Below are 6,000 nucleotides of genomic sequence, written 5' to 3' on the forward strand. Positions count from 1 at the left end.
CAAACACACTCTGCTGTAAGTCACAGGGTTTTATTTCCACACTAATACTTTGTGTGTGCATGCTGGGTTTCTCTCTCTCTCTCTCTCTCTCTCTCTCTCTGTGTGTGTGTGTGTGTGTGTGTGTGTGTGTGTGTGTGAAAAAGCAGTAAAGTTTGAGAGCGTCCAGTCAGCATTAGGCTAAAGAAGAGCAGCAGCAGTCTGCCACTCTTATACACAAGGAACTGAAAGCTCCTCTCAGCCCTTCACCCCCGCTCATCATCTGTTTCCAGGGCTTGTGGTAAAAAATAAAAAATGAAAGCGGCCAAGAAATAGGATGCAATTTTGAATGAATTAGGCCGTGAATAATTTTCAGGATGTCAAAATGTATTGGGGTGAAGGCGTTTATGTAATTGGAGCACTTGGTTCACTGGTATACAGCTTAAGAGAAGAAATTCTTCATTAGGACTGCAACACACTTAGCCATGCACTCGTAATGAATATACATGCAAATGTATAGCTTTACATGTTAAAATTGTGCATATATGTCCTAGTGCACACCTACACTCACACCTGAGTGATGCAGATGATGTGCTCAACTGTGATGACCTCATTTACATGTCCTCTTGAGGAGGTGTACTGTAAAGAACAGAGGGGACAAGGCAGCAGCAAGGAGATGAGAGGACAGCACAAGGAGACGAGAGGAGAGGGTGAATTTTTAGTGAAGAGGTGATGATGAAAAGACGATGAGTTGTGCAATGTAAAATGAGGTAAAAATGAAGGGGAGGAAAGGCTAAAGGAAGAGGGAGGGAAGGATGAGCAAATAAGGCAGGGATGAGGAAGAGAGGGAGGGAGTTTGGGGAGGAGAAAGAGATGGGGTGTTAAAGGGGTAGATGAAAGAGAGGAAAGTTGAAAGGTAAAGAAGGCGGAGAAATGAATGAAGGCTGTGGCGGAGGAAGGCAGGGATGGAGGAAGGGAGAGAGGGAGGCTGGCGGAGGAAGGAGGAAGGGAGGGAGGGAGGGATGGGATGGGATGGAGGGAGCGAAGGGAAAGGGAGGAGGGTTGATCTCTGGGGTTTGAAGCACATTAGTATTCATGGGGAAGAGGAGGCCACAGACAGCAGAGAAACAGAGGGACCGGACTCAGAGCAACATACCACACACACATACATAATACACTCACACTGACGCACAAGTGTAACCAAGCGCTCACACATCTCTGGGTGTACGTGCCCACACACACATATGCATTATGTGGATTTAGATGCTACAGAGGGCCTAAACGGTTGTTGAGCTGATATATACACAAAACACGAAACAGCGTGTGGGCTAAAAGGCAGCCAAGACAATTGCGAACCATCTTTTCTAATATCACCAGGTTGCACACATTAATGTGCACGCAGGCCCCGAAAATCCTCCCCAGAGATGATTTAGTGGTTGAGGCCTCTGAAACCGCACGCACCCCTGCTGGCCTCGGATCGAATCCCGCTTCAGAAGGATCTCTCCTGTGTTTTCACCGCTTTGCATCCCTTTTCCTCCCTACTACTCTGTCAATAAGGCAGAACATACCGGAGGGCTGTATATGACGTCTGCCTGCTTTCCGTTTAAAGAAGACCTTAACAGCTATTGTATATCTACAGAGAGGTGCATTGGAGTGCAGGTGACTCATTTACTGAGCCAGAGAAGGGCTGGGCTGAGCTCAGGGGAGAGGGTGGAAGACAAAAAAATATTCCTATCGTGTTGGAGGCCACTTGCAAAGCACCACTGATGGTGGCAGGAGGAGAGCAGAGAGAGAGAAGAGGAGGTGGAGGGAGAAACGGCAACGCTCTCAGGGTATTCTATTCTTAGTCACTCTCCTCAGACTTTGGGTGTATGTATGTGTGTATGTGTGTGTGTATGAGACCATGTGTGGGCGGGCAGGTGGTGTACAGCTGACAGTTGATTTGCTGTGACACCAGACACACTGGCTGCCTTGGACTCCCATGGCCTAGATATCAGAGTCTCCTGGAACCCCCTCACACTCTATTTCACACACACACAGTCACGCACAAACACACACGGTCACGCACAAACACACACACTTAATCACATGTACACACTCATCTGTGTCTTTCTTTCTTTTTGCCATTCTCACTCAGACCTACATATCATTTTCTGATTGGCAAGCAGGTGGTCTCTAATGACTGTCCTTAAGGCTGTGGCGGAATAAAAAAAAAAAAAAAAAAAAAAAATCTAAGCAAAGATAACACCAGAAGTAAAGAAGCCCGGATTGCCGGAAGAAAGAAAGAAAGAAAGAAAGAAAGAAAGAAAAGGGAGCTGGAAACAGAAGAGCTGCAAAATGGTGATGGTAGACAGAGCAAGAGAGAGACAAATAGAGTGAGAAACAGGGAGAAAACAGAAAGAGAGAGTGATAGAGTGCAGGAAGCCAAAAGAGAAAGATGGAGTGAGAGCAAAGAAGGGAGAGAGATCCCATCATGTAAACAGTCTGAAGCACCGCATAGAGATGGAGGAGGCTGTTGCCATGGCGGCAGAGGCTGCATCCTTTTGTTAAAGATGTCACTCAGGGGGAATCAGGGCTAATGAGGAAGGACTTTGCGCCTGCGTGTGCATGTGTGTGTGCGTGTGTTTACTCAATGTGATTCTCAGCAACACGGTCTGCTGGTATTCTTGAGTATTTGTGGTTTAATGGTTTCTCTTCACGAAATAAAGGGAAAAGCGTGAAGGATGATACTGAAAATGCAGTTAAGAGCAGAGGGCTGAGTGGGAAATTAAAAATAGAGGAGAGCTAAAGTCAAGCAAGGGTTACGCAGTCCATGTAGGGAAATGTCAATGTCATTGGTGAGAAGGGCGCAAAGCAGTGAACTACAGATGAATGTAACTGTGAGTGTTTGTGTGTGTCAACGTGCCCAAGTGAACTCCATTGAGACTTAGGGAAGTGGTGTGTGTGGTTCGGTGTGGTATGGTGTGGTGCTGCGTAGGTGGTTTGTTCTCAGTACTCTTCATCTCACTGCAAATTAGTGAAGAATCAAAGGGAAACAGGTTTCATTTAATCCTACCCTCTGTGTCTCTCTCCGTCTCTTTCTTTCTTTTTCTCTTTTGCTCTCTGTCTTTTCGTCCTCAGCAAACAGCCTTGAGCCTCCCACAGAGTGAATGCAGACATCTGCCTGCACTTTCTCTCTCTCTCTCTCTCTCTCCGTCTCTCTGTCTTAGAACCAACACACAAACATGCGCTCACACATGCACATGGAGCATTTGTTTCGCTGTCAGCACCATCATCAAAGAGAGTGAGAGAGGTCTTCGCGCCATTCTTCCATTTTACTCCATTTCCCTCTCCTGACTCGTTTTTCCCTCCTGTTCTCTTCTACCAGCACCCTTTCTCCTGATCTTTCTTCCTCTTCCTCTGCTTTTATAGACAGGGATAAATAATTTGATCTGGAGGGTTTTGAAATTCCACCACTCTGAGAGGCGTGACGTTAATCTTTTATTATCTGCTCTCTCATTCTTCCTCTCCCTTTCTCTTCCATTCCTTTTTCTCCTTATCTCCCTTGCAGACCCTCCCTCCCTCTGTCCCCCCCCTCTCCTGCCTTTCCCCAACCCGTCCTTGCAGTATTCTAATGATTCATATTTCACATCCACTGCCTTTTCATTTAGCCTGTCTACACCGCTTCAGGGACAGCTACTCACGATCTTAATTGACTGAGGAGATAGAGGGGCTGGGTAGGTGGCAGAGGTAGAACCACCATCCAACCCCCACTGAAGGATATGTAATAAACAAATGTATATATGAGTGTGAAGCAGGGAGAGGTGCACACACATGCTCCCCTCTGCATCCACATGTGTTAACAGAAACGCATCAATGTATGGACGGGCATGCAGATTTGCATGCTGCTGATAATTAAGCAGTTGATTTTTCTTAGGGTCAAGGGAGTGACGCAGAAGAGCAGAGCAGAAATGATGATGTCAAGGAAAGGATGCTCAGATGAGGAGAAATGAGAGGGCTCTCTCCCTCCCTTTTCACTTCTCTCTCCATCTCTGCCTCTCTCTGTCTCTGTATCCCCCCTCACCCACCCATCTCTCTGTCTGTCTGTGCCTCTCTTTGATCTCAGCCTCTGTCCCACACTGCATATTAAGATGCCCGGGCCCTGTTTGGTATTCTGAGGCGGGCACCAGGATGCCAGTCTCCATATCCTCTCCTCGCTTCTCTCTGAAAGAGAGCAAAAACCCCTCTGTCTGTCTCAAGATGCTTATCCCGCTAAATGGGTCTGAAATAGCTGGAGAACAGGGCGGGGGAGTGGTGGTGGTGGCAGGGTAGAGAAGAGAGATGCACGGAGGTGGGGGGGAAGAGGGTGGTAGGAGGAAGTAGACACACCACAGACGGGTGGTGGGGGAGGAGGAAGAGGAGGAGGAGGAGGGGGGGGGGGGTAGTGGGAAGGGAAGCGGAGTAGAGGAAGAGAAGGAGTGATGGGGCTGATTTTAGCTGAGAGGATAATTAAACGCTATTATCACAATAGGCCAGTAATACAGCCAGCCTGTACATCGAGAAGCCCGCCCTCCCATGTTTGGCTGGCAAAAGAAGGGAGGAAGGAATGAGGGACGAGGGAGAGGAGAAGGAAACACAGATTAATAGGTGGAGGAAGCGCAAGAGAAACAGAGAAAGAAAGACAGAGACACAGACAGAAGGAAAGAGAGATGTAAAATAGGCAAACAGAATTAGAACGGGGGAGTGAGTGGGAGAGTTTAGTGGTGGGGTGATTGCTCAGTGTTTGGGATTAGCATGACTCTCCCTCTCACCCACACTCTTCCTCTCTGTATCTCCCTCTTTCTTTCTCTCCCTCTCCTTCTATAAGCCCTGGGGATGGCACAGCTTTAGTTAAACTGCTCTATTAAACGGCGCCTGCTGAGAAAATCAAATTATAACTTCCTTTAATCAGCGAGTATCAGTGGCCCACACAGGAGCAGCCGGCTCTGACAGCAGAGAGAGAGAGAGAGAGGGAAGGAGACTGTGACTGGAGACCTGAGGGAGGCCGATATGAACCTGTCTCCCGTCTGCTTTGGTTCCCATGGCAACAAGATAGAGTGAGGGGGAATATGGGTTGTGGAATGTCTGCATCTATCGTTTCCTCTCGGTAAGCATTCATACACAAAGATAGGAGGGGGGAAGAGAATACACTCAGTGAGTCAGGGTGATCTTATATTTGGGTGGTGTTTCGAGGCGGGTGCACTCACAATCCTTGTCTGCCAGCCAGACCCCAGCTCGGTTACTGCCATCACTGTAAGGCCTCAACAGTATAAGCATAATAGACTCCCACAATCATAAATCCTTCCCTTTAGGAGGCGATCTAATCACTCTCGCCTCTGATTAGTCATTAACGGTCCAGTTAGTGAAATGGTGAGATGCAGGTGGGTGGGCAACAGCTTAGATCTCGGGGGTCTCCCTCGACTCGTTAATGATCGGTTAATTAACATTGTTTCAGTCCTCTAGCTTGTTTACACTCTTTTGCCACAGGGAAGAGTCTGAAAACACTGCTGCAGGGGACAGTAAACAAGTAGGGGGAGTGAGGTCATGCAGAAGAGAAGCAAATGAGATACAATGATTTTTAAACTTATAATTAAATTCATGAAAACACACAGACCAACATCTAAGTTTTACTTCAGGAACAGCCAGAAGAGAGGAGAAGAAAAGAGGAGAGGAGAGGAGAGGAGAGGAGAGGAGAGGAGAGGAGAGGAGAGGAGAGGAGAGGAGAGGAGAGGAGAGGAGAGGAGAGGAGAGGAGAGAAGAGAAGAGAAGAGAAGAGAAGAGGAAGAGGAAGAGAAGAGAAGAGAAGAGAAGAGAAGAGAAGAGAAGAGAAGAGAAGAGAAGAGAAGAGAAGAGAAGAGAAGAGAAGAGAAGAGGCCAAATAGCCACATCCCAGTGAAACAGCCATCATTAAGGATCCGTGAGGCAGTGCTTGTCTCTGTTACTCATAGCAACACTGCATACATGATAATAGGCTGACTGATGATTGGTCAGGCCGCCACACTCCGG

The sequence above is a fragment of the Sphaeramia orbicularis genome, chromosome 21 (genome assembly GCF_902148855.1).
Source record: "Sphaeramia orbicularis chromosome 21, fSphaOr1.1, whole genome shotgun sequence".
In the NCBI taxonomy this organism is placed as follows: domain Eukaryota; kingdom Metazoa; phylum Chordata; class Actinopteri; order Kurtiformes; family Apogonidae; genus Sphaeramia; species Sphaeramia orbicularis.